The sequence below is a fragment of the Equus asinus genome, unplaced genomic scaffold (genome assembly GCF_041296235.1).
Source record: "Equus asinus isolate D_3611 breed Donkey unplaced genomic scaffold, EquAss-T2T_v2 contig_193, whole genome shotgun sequence".
Taxonomy (NCBI): domain Eukaryota; kingdom Metazoa; phylum Chordata; class Mammalia; order Perissodactyla; family Equidae; genus Equus; species Equus asinus.
The window spans coordinates 218,671-233,411 of NW_027224842.1; the positions used below are offsets into that span (position 1 = coordinate 218,671).

At 40.0% G+C, this 14,741-nt stretch overlaps 1 long non-coding RNA gene across 2 annotated transcripts; it reads left to right on the forward strand.

The window, feature by feature from the left end:
• The first annotated feature begins 510 nt into the window (after window positions 1-510).
• On the forward strand, window positions 511-14,050 carry LOC139043177 (uncharacterized). Of its 2 annotated transcripts, XR_011500258.1 has the most exons (6): window positions 511-700; window positions 3,185-3,276; window positions 4,139-4,217; window positions 6,008-6,105; window positions 9,048-9,211; window positions 11,092-14,050. It is a non-coding gene; the product is annotated as an uncharacterized lncRNA (long non-coding RNA). The 2 variants fall into 2 exon arrangements; XR_011500257.1 differs by lacking the exon at window positions 9,048-9,211 and having other exon boundaries at window positions 522-700; window positions 11,096-14,050.
• Window positions 14,051-14,741: the final 691 nt, after the last annotated feature.

Below are 14,741 nucleotides of genomic sequence, written 5' to 3' on the forward strand. Positions count from 1 at the left end.
TGTATCTGTTCTCTTCAGCCAGACTTGGCTTTTTGCTCTTACCCAGCATGTTCTTTCCTTGAAGCCTCCACACTCCCACTGAGGCTCAACCTGCTCCCTGACGCCACCGCCAGTGCAGTCAGGACGCCTGCATTCCGCCACTAAGCGTGTATTAGTGTTAGAAGAGACGGCGCGTCACAAGAGAACCACAACCATACCTTCAACGCGAGAGAACGTGTGCTGCCCTCTCAGCAATCATGTCAAGGGCCAGGAGAGAAGGCTCTAGTATCTTCAGTGACCTGGGCTCCTTCTGTTTCGCGGCTCTGCCGTCTTCCACATGCGACTTCTGCCTCATTCCATCTTGAACACCGCAGAACGGCACGTAGTAGACACAAACGACAGGGACTGAGAGGGGTCAAAGCCAAGGGAGTGGTTTCCAGTCCTGAGCATGCTGCGGGGGCTTTTTCCGCTTTTCACCATTTACTCGGAGTTAGCAGTTCGACCTGAGCTCCACTAGACGGCAGCACGTACACACATTGAGTATACCAATGTGCGAATCCTTAAAAACTCAAGGAAACAGAACCAGCAAACTCGGAAGAAACCTGAACTACACATCCCAGCATTCATCATTAAGCGCCTGACTTGTCTGCACGAAGGTCGGTCTCCGTTTGCCGCTCGCGCAGTGACCTGGAGGACGCCATCCACCTGCTGCTACTCTAAAGTAAGATTTCCTGGTATTTTTTCAATGAAACTTTAAATGGACTGGGAAAAGGAGATGTTTAATTTTTAGATGTTGCTTTGCTCTGCACGTTACTTATTTCAGGAAATCTTAGCAGTTAGATCAGGATAAGGATGCATTTGGAAGTCTGGTATCTTAAGTTTTTCAAAATAACCAAAGAAGAGAGGATTTTTCAGTGTTTTAAGTGAACATTTTTCTTCCGGGCTCACGAAGACAGAATTCCTGAAAATGCTCTGTCTCTGATAATGAAAAATTAACACTTTGATTCCAGTGTTTACAGTAAGAAAGCCATCAAGTTTGCTTTTCATATTGGATTTTACCATTTCAGTCTATGTTTGCAACTCATTTTCCCAAAAACTCTGTTTTAGCGTGGCAGTGCAGTTGACCTAACAGTAAACCTTCGGCTCCAAACTCCGGGCCCAGAAAGGCGGGGAGGCCGCCCGGAGCCCGGCGCCCAGAGCCGCGGGGCGCACGGTCTCAAGTCACAGCGTTTGATCCGCACGCTCAGGACTGGGGGTGGGTAAAGGTTCCTGGAGTCTCTCATTCCTAAAGTACATACTGAAAATATCTCAACTCTCCCCAAGTTTAAAGTGAGTATGAACCTCTCGTGTAAGAAGGGGGAAAACCAGTGAAAATTTCGTTGCCTCAGAGTGGCTGGGCTTCTTGGTGGCTGGCGAGGGCGGCCGCGGTCGGAGCGCCTCGGGCAGCGGCGAGCTGGTCCCGGAGTCGGGCGCCGGCAGCTCGGGGCAGCGCTGGGAGCAGAGGGAGCGAGCGCCCGGGCAGGGGCGGGGACGGCGGGGCACCCCCTGGAACGCCCGCCGCCTGTCCGCGCGTGGACGCCGCGGGCCCCGGGCGGCCGAGGGCTGGACGGCAGGCGTCCGGGCGACACGAGGCCCGCTGGGATGGCCGGTGGGAGGCCCGGGTGCGACGCCGGCTGGGACGCGGGAAGGAGCGCGCGGGACCCGGCCGCACCTCGGGCCTTCGCCCCGCGCCCCGCCTCCCCCAGCGCGCCCGCCCCCGCCTGCCTGACACCCCCCCCCGGCGCGTCCGCCCACGCCTTCCTGACGCCCCCCCCCCGCCCCCGGCCCTCCCGCCCCCGCTTGCCTGACGCCTGCCCGCGTGAGCGCCCCCGGCGGGCGGAGCCGCGCGTGGCTGAGGAGGACGGAGTGGGGCTCGGGAGGAAAGGGCTTCGGGGCCCAGGCTGGAGAAGCCGCCTGCGCCTTCTCGGGCGCGGTGTGTGTGCGCGCGTGCTGCTTGAGTGCGTTCGCTCAACGCCCTCCCAGCTCGCTTCCCTGCCTTTCCCATCCTGAGGGGGGAAGACGGCGCCCCCACACGCCGGCCCCCGCGGCTGCTAGGGCTGGCGGGTGAAACGTGGGCCGGGGTTCTGAGCAGGCCTTCCTTCTTGGGTAGAAAGACCTTTGGCTTTTGCTCCTTCCCTTGGTGTTTTTTGACGCGGATGCGGATATGGTGCCTTGGGACATAGCAGCCATGTTGTGACTTGGCGCGAGGTCAGAGGCACACGTTGAGAACAGCAGGATGGGGGAGAGAGCCTGGCTCCTTGAAGACCACCTCATTTGATCATCGTTTGACTCCTCGCCACCCCGACCTCAGCACTAGCCGTTCCGCGCGCCCTGCAGTCGGCACTGATCAGACCTGATGCACGCCACCTTTCCCCAGGTCACAGTGTCTCAGTCCTGCCTGTCAGAAGTGACTGACTGTGGCTGTTAAAGCGTTAACTCCCGCCGGCTTAAGCTTGAGAAGAGGATCGGCAGCGTTATGGGGAGGCCTGCGTTTCGTCTGTCTCTCTCACCTGGACCAGGCCACATCAGTTTCCTCATCTGTAAAATGGGGGTATTGGACATGATTTGATTTTCCGGTTCTTTTGTTCAGTGACTTTCTGAGGCCGATGGTGAAATCTTTCCAAGGGACAAGGAAAAACCACAGATGAGAGCCAGCCCTGATGGCTTAGTGGTTAAAGTTTGGTGCACTCCACTTCAGCCTCCTGGTTCAATGTTAGCTTAGGGCGAATCTTCCCCTGCAAAAATAAGAATATAAATAAACAAACTAGAAATGATTGATGGTGCAAACCCAACGGAAGTTTACAGGACAGAAAGCAGGAAGGACATGCCCAGTGGCATAGCAGTGCGTGCGGGCACAGCGGGGAGGATGGGGAGGGGAGGACTCCACCCCTTCTGGATCAGCATTGGGTTCTCAAAAAACCGAAAGGTGGGTCAAGTTCAATGTCTGTCTCTTACTGAGTATCAGTTGAGTGGGCTGTGCCAAATGGTTTTGATGTACAAAGCTAGGTATCTAGAGTGGGCGCTCTTGGAGAATTCTCATGGTGGGAATATTTGTGCTGAGGTGCCATCTTCAGGTTCTTAAAGGAGTACATTGAACCATTCATTCTAGATGTTACTGCATAGGACCATGTCTACAGTGCATGCCATTAAATACACGTGTCTGTAGATTAAACCGCAGGTTCCGTTATGGGTCGACTTGATGGGAAGGTCATCGTCCTGACAGCTGCTGCTCAGGGGATCGGCCGGGCCACTGCCATAGTAAGTTACTATCTCTGTTTGCTTCCTGCCTTTAGAGGTGTTGAATCACGTGGACAGATCCCATGGCTGTTTAATTCTGCTCTACTTCTTTTTTTTATTGGCTTTTGTGCTTCTGTTGTCTTAAGTTACAAAAATAAAAGTTGCTACTCTTGATCCCAGGCAGATGAAGCAAGGCTTACCTCACATATTTATTATGTGACGTCTCATAACTTTTGACGCTGAGAACTTATTTCTTTGCCTCAGTTTCTCTGCACTGTAATAAATTTGTTACAGCGGGCCTAAAGGAGTACATAGCCCTCTGAAATCACCTCAGTTCAGACATAGGACTCCAGAGTTCTAAGACTATCAGGTTACCTTTACCTTGTAATTTATAGCAGCTTCTTGCACATTATAGTCCTCACTTGAGCTAATAATGCAGCTTAACTGTAACGGTAGGATTAGTTTGATATTTGTAAATACACTAGTATACTCTTAGGAGGAAAAGTGTTGAAATAACCCATTTTTCTCATTATTTTGGGTTTAGTCACCTGCTCAGAAATGGAATAAAGGCTGTCAAATCACAGAATAGTAGTATTTTGAGAGGTGTTAATAACAGAATCCTAGTTTTTTAAAAACACGATTGTATTTGATGTTACTAAAAGGGACAAAGTCAGATGACAAGCACAATGTATGTCATGTTGTACTAATTAATGATAAAAATAACAATGGGAAGGGCTAAGTGAGACTAGATAGTTTGAAATTCCACCCATGTATAAGGAAAACAATGAAAATAAGATAAAGGGAGAAAAGGCTAAAGGATTTTCTATTCATGAGAGCAGCTTAACCAAGTAAACAAAGGATTCATTTGTGTGTTGTCTTCCAGGCTTTTGCAAGAGAAGGTGCCCAAGTCATAGCCACAGATATCAATGAGTCCAAACTTCAAGAACTGGAAAAGTACCCGGGTAAGCAACTCAGCAGCTTGAACTTGGGATTCAGAGTCCATAAGGTATTATAAAAAACAGTACTCGTCTGCTGAAAGAAAATTACTTGGCTGGTCAGCTCCACCGGCCTTCTTCTTAGAGCCTGATTCTTTGATATCAAATCTATATTCTGTGAACCTACAGACAAAAATCTGTATACTTAAATATATAAAAGTTGTATACTTAAAATTTTTTTTATCCAGCATGTTGAAGGATTCAGTACCTAATTACAAAGTTGTATGTGAAATTTAACAGTTGTTGCGTTAACTTTTAATGACAACTTTCACTTCTGTGCCCTACTCAGCACAGTGCTGTCCAGTAGGAAAATGATGTGAACCACGTGTGTGATTTAAATTTCCTGTGGCTACATTTAAAAAGTAAAAAGAAACAGATGAAAATTAATTTTAGTAATGTATTTTATTTAACTAAATATATCTAAAATACCATTTTAACATACTCAATATAAAAAAAATTTATGGAATATTTTACGTTCTTTTTTCATACTAAATCTTTTAAATTCACGTGTGTTGTACACTTACAGCGCATTTCAGTTCTGACTAGCTGCATTTCAAGTGCTTAGTAGCCACATGTGCCTGGTGGCTACCATATTGGAGACAGCTCAGCCCTAAAGTCACATATGATCAGAAACCCTAAGAGATTATGCAAATTATTTCGCTGTGTATCACCCCTTACTGCACCACACTGAACTCAACTCCAGCATCAAAGGACTTCAACTAGAGTTCCTCTGAAAGAAATCAGAACAGACAGCTCATTTGAAAGTTAATTCTTCCAGCAAAATAGAACAGGTTATATAATCAAATGCAAATTAGCACATTGAATTCATGAACGGAATTAGACTATGCTATTTTAATTATTGGATTGTTTATTTATTATTGGAAAATTATTTAATTTTAATAATAGGGAATTTTAACTCCAAGTCAGAAAAACGCTGTTGTACTGAAAAAGTATTGAAAAAGTACTAAGGGAAGAAAGTCCTCCCAAAACTTTCTCCCCTTTCTCTCCTTTTCTATGTTTATAATCTTTTCTTTCTATATCTATAAAAGAATAATAAACCATATTTTTTTAAAAACATTAAAATAGTGACTTTCTTTTATTAGAGAATGTTTGGGGTTTTTTAGTAACTATTACAGTGTGTCTCTGAGATCCAATGCTGGATCTCTCATGTCTAGCTTTCAAGTGTTTCATCCCTTCTCCTGGCCCCTCATTTCTTCTCCTTGCAATTTAGTGCAGAAATAAGTGATTATACCCTTGACTGACAAAGTTGTTTCCAATAAATAATGGAATTGACATGAAGGTAAAGTGCACAAATGGAAGCAGTCTCCTGTCTCACTGCCCTGCCCTTCCCTACCCCTCACTCAGATAGGATTCAGTGTTCCTGGGGCAGTGACTCACCTCTGGGGAAAGAGCAAGCCTGCGCTCTGTTATTACTGCTGGCTCACTGAGAAGCATCTAATATAGATCATACTTCACTGTAAAGTCTTTTCTCAGAAAAGGCCTTTAGTATTCAATTTAGAGAGTGAAGAGAAAGGGAGGGAAAGAGAGGTGTGTTATTGGGAGTTCAGGATGGGGAAGATTTTAAGATTTTTATTAATGAGATTCTTAAGATTCTTAAGACCCTACCAATGGTCAACAATCCTATGAAGGCAAAATGGACAGATACTGTAATCTTTGTACTTCAAAGCAGCTACATCTACAAGACTAAACATTTTTTATGGGTATAAGTAAATAGTTTCCCTTGTTTTATGTTTCAGGTATTCAGACTCGAGTCCTGGATGTCACAAAAAAAAAAACAAATTGATGAGTTTGCCAATGAAATTGAGAGAGTTGACATTCTCTTTAATGTTGCTGGGTAATTCATAACTTTTTAATTTCATTCTCCTCACAGAAAGTTTTCTATGTCTTTTATTAAAAGAAATTTGATAATATGGCCAAATTATTCTTTGTGAACCCTAATATATTCCTTAGGAAATAAAGCTGGATTTTGGACAGAATTTTTGTTACAAGTAAGATTCAGCAAGTAAAACAGCCATAGAAGTTGACATGTGCTTGGGGCCTAAAGGCACTTAAGGATACTCAAGACAACTGCTACCAATCCAACGCTGTTGATCTACCTAAGGCTGGGGACAGGCTCACACCAGTGGACTTGTCACTGATGTTCCACTAAGACTTATAAAATAAAATTAAAAACTGTTTTCCAGGAGTGTCTTTAAGGCAAAGTATATCTGCCAAAAACTGAGTACTCAGTTTATTGAAATGCGAATGTTCCCCATTTGTTGGCACAACATTCTGGCAAGTTCTTTCTACCTCCCAAGCGCAGCATTTCTTATTAGGACAATTAATCCCAGCAAAAGAAGTTTCACTCTGTTGCTTTATATACAGCACAAAGAGAATGGCTTAATTGAACTTGATAGAGTAGTACCAAACTTGCTGAACCATGCTTGAAGGATGAGAGACTGGAGCTGGAGCAGCCCCATGTGGAGCAGCTAGTGCTTGTGCTCACTCTCCCTTTTCAGGCATGACAGTAGAGATGAGGACAGTTGAGGCTTACGCAGGACTAAGTAGATAGAGTCTGATGTTCCACTTTTCTTGTGTGGTGTTAACGTTTATACTGTGGCATTGATAGAAAAATCCTAGAGCCTTCTTATGTATTTTTATGATTCTTCCTAATCATGTTTCAGTATGAAAAAAGTCTGTCTATTCATAGTTTATCATGTGTTACAATGTATGGAAATTAAAGCAACAATTTATGATTATCTATTTTATAAATAATCTGCTCATCTTTCATAGAAGAATATATTCAGAACCATGAAAAAATCAACTAGCAAAATTATTTTTTGAGCATCTATTAAATTTTCAGCAAAGTAAGGGATATAGAAATATAGCATGTGGTTCTTGCTGTCATTTGATTGAACTGGAAGTACAGTGGTACATGGGAATCACAACTGACAATATTTTATAAGTAATTACATAATTTTGGTCCAGGGGACAGTGAAATCAATTAGGACCCCATTGTTATAAAGCTTCCTTGAGGAAATGTGACTTGGAAAATAGCAAAGGCTATTTTGAGGGTTTTCTTTTGTTCTGCTTTGTTTACTCAGTATGTCAGAACTGTACAGTAGCGATATTACTTTGCTGCCCTGAGATGGTGAGATACTTGTTTTCCCTGCAACTTTGATTTCCCTTGAGAATGATAAGTTCTTGCCACCTGAGGGCACTGCTGCTCTTGAAATCAGAGTCCACTGGGGCAAGTGTCCTCAGTTGTTTGTAATGGCGTTGATATTTCCTGTGCATTTGGTATAGAGCTTCTTATGTTTGGGGGCTCCAGACACTTGCCGCCTTCTTTTAAAAGAAGGATCTTGTTTTCAAATAATGAATTTTTTACCTTAAGTTGTTGAGACACTTACTTACCTAATGTACCAAGTGATACTATGTTTGAATTGTTAAAAGTCTTGGTTAGGGAAGGGACAATGGTCTAAGTCAATAAATGAAAATAAAAATGAAAAGGAAGTGGAATAGAAATCGTTTTTAATGATAATTTTTCCCCATTGTTTAATTACTCTTCCAGTTTTGTTCATCATGGAACCTGGTGACTTTTATTGTGATATTATTTCACACTTACGTAAGCATTACAAGACTAGTACAAAGAACTCCTGTTTACCCTTTATCTAGAGTTCCATTGTTAACATTTTGTCCCAACTACTTAATTAGTTGCATTTTCTCTTCTTATATTCATTTTTTTTCTGAACCATTTGAGAGTGAGTTGCAGACATCATGCTCCCTTTCCCCTGAATTCTTCAGTATTTTGGAAGGACAAGAATATTCTTTTATGCAAATAACAAATCAGAAACTTTAAATATGTATAATACTCTTATCTAATGCAAAATCCATATTCAGAGTTTCCACTTGCCCTGATGTCTTTTAATTTGGAACAGTTCTTCTGCCTCTCATTGTCTTTCTTAACTTTGATATTTTTGAGGAGCACAGGCCAGTTATGTTTTTATAAGGTCCCTCAGTTTGGGTCTGTGTGATGCCTCCTTATGATTAGATTAAGGTTATGCATTTTTGGTAGAAATACAACAGAAGTGATACTGTGTTCTTTTTAGTGCATCTTGATAGGAGACACATGATGTCAATTGATCCCAAGACTAGTGATGATAATTTCGATCGCTTGGTTAAAGTGGTATCCACCAGATTTTTCTATGTAAAGTTAATTATTCCCCATTTTTAACCACTAAATAATTTGTGGGGAGATACTGAGACTGTGTAAATATCTTATTCCTTAATAAACTTTCACTTACTAGTTTTAGCATTAATTTATTACTATGACTTTTAAAAAATGTGGTGATTGATTTCATTTATTTTACGCTTACTGGCATTTACAAAGATGCATTTGAAGAACAACATTTTTAAAAGTTATTTTATCGTGGAGAAACGATGGTGTAAAACAGTAATAGGTCTCAAATTTGAAAATAAATTGCTATGATGAAACAAATGAGAATGTGGAGTCATAAAATATAATAGAAAATAGGGGTGCATGGGATTCTTGGGATTGCTGATTTCAGGTTCTTAGGATAGATACCCAGTAGTGGCATAGCTGGGTCATAGGGTATTTCTATTTTTAACTTTTTGAGAAATCTCCATACTGTTTTCCATAGTGGCTGCACTAGTTTGCATTCTCACCAACAGTGTATGAGGGTTCCCTTTTCTCCACAACCTCTCCAACATTTGTCACTTTTTGTGGTTTTGGATCAGCAATCCTAAGAATCCCATGCACCCCTATGTTCATCGCAGCATTATTTACAATAGCCAAGACATGGAACCAACCTAAATGCCCAGAAACTGACGACTGGATAAAGAAGATATGGTATATATACACAATGGAATACTACTCAGCCATAAAAAAGGACCAAATTGTTCCATTCGCATCAACATGGATGGACCTTGAGGGTATTATGGTAAGCAAAATAAGCCAGACAGAGAAAGACGAACTCTATATGACCCCACTTATAGGTGGAAGTTAACATATAGACAAGGAAAACTGATCGGTGGTTACCAGGGAAAAGGGGGGGTGGGGGGAGGGCACACAGGGTGAAGTGGTGTACTCACATCATTACTAACGATAATGTACAACTGAAATCTCACAAGGTTGTAATCTATCATAATCTTAATAAGAAAAATCATAGAAAAAATATAATAGAAAATAATACAAAGCCAACATATGGATAGGTCTATGGAAATTGTGTTAAAAGCCTGCCAATTCCAGATTTGTTCTATTTCTTGTAATTTGTTTAAGAACAGTTTGCAGAAAAATAACCCATGTGTAACAATTTGCTGCTTTTCCCATTTTTGACCTTTGGTTCCCGACCTTTCTCTAGAATAAAAAATACGGATTGTGGGGGAGATTTGTAGGGGAAAGAAAAAGAGACCCAACTGCTGAGCCTTTAATGAATTTTTATTTACCCTGCAGTCGTTAAAAACAATATAGACACATTAAATAAAAGAGAACTCTCCAAAAATCTTGTTAAAGCAGGATTTCTCAGCAGGATCACTGTTGATGTATTGGGCCAGATGATTGTTTGTCGTGGGGGCACTCTTGGGTGCGTCGCAAGATGTTTAGCAGTATCCTTCGCCCCTTCCCCACTATATGCCAGTGATGACCCCATCCGCTGTTGTGATCTCCAAAATAGTCTCCAGACATTGTCACATGTACCCTGGGGGCAAAATTGCCCCCGGAGAGAGCTGCTGTCCTCCAGCGGTGTTTTGCTCCAGCTCCCGTGGTGCTTTAAAATTCCTTGGACATGTGCGTGTATAATGTTCACATAGTTAGAAATAGTTTTGATTAAATTTGAGAATCAGTATTTTCACTTAAAAATGTAGTTTACGTAGTTATTTTTTCCATCTTTTTTATTGTGGTAAAAATATACGTAGCATAAAATTTACCATTTTAACCATTTTTAAGTGTACAGTTCAGTGTCTTTAAGTAAATTCATAGTATTGTGTAACCATCGCCACAGTCTATTTGCAGAACTTTTTCATCATCCCAAAGAGAACCTGTGTATCCATTAAACAGTAATTCCCCGTTCCTGTTCTCTCTATCCTCTGTTAATTTCTGTTCTGATTTCTGTTTCTTTCAGTTGTTTTTAATCCATTTAGCTATAGCGTAATTTACTCTATTATTCTCTGTGACAATGGCTTCATTCATTCTTATAAGGCGTTTTAAAAGGTTATTTCTTTAGTTTATATTCCTAAGAGAGGGATTAGTGAATCAAAGGTTATGACGTTTATGATTCTTCTGTAATTTACCAATTGCTTTCTAAAGGGTTTATACTTATTTACACTGTTAGCATAATGTGTGAGAGTACCCATTTCACTGTACCTTCATTGGGCATTATATTTTCAGTTGTTGGGTGTAAAATGGTACCTTGCTATAAAGAGGTTAAAGGTAGTTCAACACATTTTACTAATTGCATCTTTTGTGAGAATTGTTCTATTCTTTGTCCTTGATGTCCTTGTCTATTCCTTTGATGACAAAATTTTTTAAAATGTATTTGATATCTTAATAGAAATAGATGTTAGTTTTTCATCATATTTCTGGGGGTATTTTTCTTGGCTTGTTTTCCTTTTTATTTAAATTGTTACGGTCTTGAAACTTACAAATATAACTTGGCTTGGCTTAGGTCTTTCACCATAACAGATTATAGTTGGCAGGGATGGGGAATAGCATTCTGTGAAAATCAGAAGTAATTTTTATGTGACTGGAAATGTTCTTTTAACATGTTCATAGTCATGTCTAAGAATATACTGTTTATACTGTTTTACCTTTTTTTTTTTTGAGGAAGATTAGCCCTGAGCTAACATCTGCTGCCAATCGTCCTCTTTTTGCTGAGGAAGACTGGCCCTGAGCTCACATCCGTGCCCTTCTTCCTCTACTTTATATGTGGGACGCCTGCCACAGCATGGCTTGACAAGCGGTGCCATGTCTGCAGCCAGGATCTGAACCCGTGAACCCCGGGCCCCCAAAGAGGAACGTGCAAACGTAACTGCTGCACCACCGGTCTGGCTCCTGTTTGCTTTATCTTTAATAATTTAAGTGGATTTTTCTAACTTTTGTTTTATTTCTAGTGTTGTATTTGAATTTGCTATTCCTTTCTCTAAAAGAGAGCTCTGCAAGTTTTTATGTAATAACGATTTTAGAAGTGAAATTTTCATGGTTTTGAATCTTGTAATGGTATGGCTAGTCTTTTGCTTTCTAAGAACTGGCTAAGACCATATGCGTAGATACATTTATTTCCTCTTATTTACTGTATTTCTGTTTTTCAAGAAAAGTACCTGAGGACAGGATTTTTCCTCCATGTGGACGCTAGACATATTTAATGATATCCTTCTAAGGAAGCAAGGGTATGGTTCATATTTCCTTAGTTTTGAGTAGTGTGGCCTAGTTGTGATCCAGTTATAAAAGAGTGAGGAGTTCAAAACATTTCCTTTTATTCATAAATTTGTTTCATCAAAGTTATTGTTAAAGCCAACATTTATTTGTGTAACGATAGATAATAAATCTTTGTTATTTGTTGCATGTGCTTTTCTAAAAATTAGGAAACATGGTAGGGGGAGGAAGTCTGTCTTTACTCTTGGGCCAGATCTCTGTGAGGATTATTGAGTCTCTTGCTTTTGAAAAGATAATTAGTTAACAATGATAAACAGTGGAATGATGGGCAAAGTAGATTTATTATATGACACAGCTCCCGTTCAGCGATGATAGCTAGCTTGATTTACACTTAGACTTAAATAGTTGGTGAAGGAATGAAATAACTTTGAAACTTTGGGTGATATAAAGTAAGTCAAGGTATTATCAGGTTATGGGTAGTGTTTTTAATAGAATGAAATATTGAAAAAGCACTGGAGTAATACCATGCTTTCTGTAACTTAGTTCTGGGTCTTCTATTACTTGTGTGTCCCTAGGTCTCAATTCTTTCTTTCTTTCTTTTTTATTTGTGTGAGGAAGATTGGCCCTGAGCTGACATCTGTTGCCAATCTTCCTCCTTTTGCTTGAGGAAGATTGTTGCTGAGCTAACATCTGTTCCAACCTTCCTCTATGTTATGTGGGATGCTGCCACAATGTGGCTTGATGAGCAGTGTGTAGGTCTACACCCAGGATCCAAACTGGGGAAACCCATGCTGCCAAAGCGAGTGTGTGAACTTAACCACTTGGAAAGTCAAATATAAAGTTGGATTGATGATCCCTTTCAGAAGCAAATTTAATAGCTGGAACGTTATCTTAACAGTCATCTAGTAAAGTTCTCTCATTTTACAAGTGAGGAAATTGAGCTCTACTGAGGTTGCAGTTTGCTTAAGGTCATAACTCTAAGTAGTAATTAGGACTAGAACCAAGATTATTTGACTCCCAGATCAGGGTTCTTGGTGCAGTACTATGCTTTTAATAGCCCATTAGGATTTTTTGTATGTATTTTATAACAATGAAGAATGTAGAATATTTTTCTGTAAGTCATGTCAGAACTCTTGTTCAAGAAACCAAAGGACACTTGTTATGTCTTAAAGTAATTTTTACAGTTTTGTGTCATTGCTACAGTCTCAAGGAAGTAAATTAGCTACAATTCTATTGTTGTGACAGTGGATTATTTAGAATCTTCTTGATTCCTTGTGTTTTTGTTCATATGCTTCAGAGTTGTTTCCTTACTATTTAAATTAAGATAAGGTGATTATTTACTGAAATCACTACAACATAACTCAGAAGCTAAGGGAACTTTCTAGGAGTGTGCAATTAGTGACATAGTTGTTTTCGATCAGAAAAGTTTCCTTTTCTAATCTCAAAGTAGTTTGTATGTGTTCTTTGTTCTGATGTACAGTTTCTACTTTGGATTTGCATGCTCCATAGTTTTGACTCTGTTTTAAGTTCCATAACCAGTTTAACAGTATGACCTTTAGGGGTCAGAATAAATTCCATTTGCTAGGTAGAAAGGTCTTGATGCCTACCTATAGCAGGAGGAAGTCTGGAATAGGAGAAAAAAAGTGAGAGTAAACCAATTCTAGTCTTCTATAAAATTTGAGTAATTTAAACTAATCTTTCTGCTGTGAAAAAATATTCCTTATTTGACCTTTCCATCGTATGTCTTATATTAGAACTTGGAATTCCATTTCTTTATTACCTATGTGATTTTATTATGGTGAAAAATGTGGAATAAGTTAGAAGTTGGCCAAAGAACAGTTACCCTTCCCTTACATTCTTTGATCAGAGTGGGGAAAGTCCAGAAGCTTGGATCAGATTTATGGAACTCATGTCAAGTCCTGGTAACTCTCTTACTACTTTCCTAAATGCACACTATAATAATAGATCAAGAAATATGGAGGTACCCAGAAGATTTAGAACTTAATTGTCCATAAAAACAAGGATCAGTATCTTTCTACAAGATTATCGTTTAATGGGGAGCCAGGATTAGTTACACCTTTAATACTATAAATAGTTGAAACAGCTTATTTTATCTGCAAAGTAAAAAACATCCAACTATACAAATAAGATAAGGATTGTTTTAACCATTCAGCTTATTCAGCAAATACTTATTAAATGGCTATTTATTTACTAGGGGATACAGTCGTGACGTCCATACTATCCTGTGGCTCTAGAGAGCTGTTTCTTTCTAGTGTCATATGTATTTGTGGAATTTTTATGTAATCAAGTAGAATATGTTTAATTATAGCTGTGTTTGATTTGCTGTAAATTCAGGACATTGGACTCACTTGTTTAAAGCCCCCATCTAATTAAAACATTGCTAAGAATTGTTTTTCCTGAGTACTTTCTTTTTTTTCTTTTTTTCCTGAGTACTTTAAAAATCTCTCCCCATTTTTTACTTGCTATATTAAATGAAAGCAAACCTCTACTTCTTAAGTACTTTGTAATTCAGATCTGGCTAAGGTATGATTTGGGAGTTATCAACTACATTTAGATTCTGGCTCCACAATTTATTTACATTGTGACTTCGGGCAAGTTACCTAACCTCCCTGTGCCTCAGTTTTCTCATCCGTACAATGGAGATAATAATAGTACCTATCTTATAGGGTAGTTCTGAGGATTACCTGAGATAATGCGTGTTAAGCACTTAGAACAGTGCTTAACCCAGTAAATGTTACCTATGGCGGTTGAATCTTCTCTAGGAACACCCAGTGAGGTGTAAGGGCAGGGGACGCTTGAAATGAATGACTTGTATGTTTTTATGTCATGAATTCACAAATAAGCATTAATCCATGTTTAACTGAATATAATCAGAAGTGTGTGAGTTTAAATTCTAGATTTCCTTACTTATATAAATGCTTATCTATACAAATTTGAGTACCTACTGTTTATAGGCCACTTATTCTAGGGTATAGAACACTGAGCTAGGTGTTAAAATAATATTCTTTATATATTTAACTTTCTTATTCTGGAAAATCACAAGTGTATTCAAAAAGAAGAAAATAGAACCCTGCCAAGTA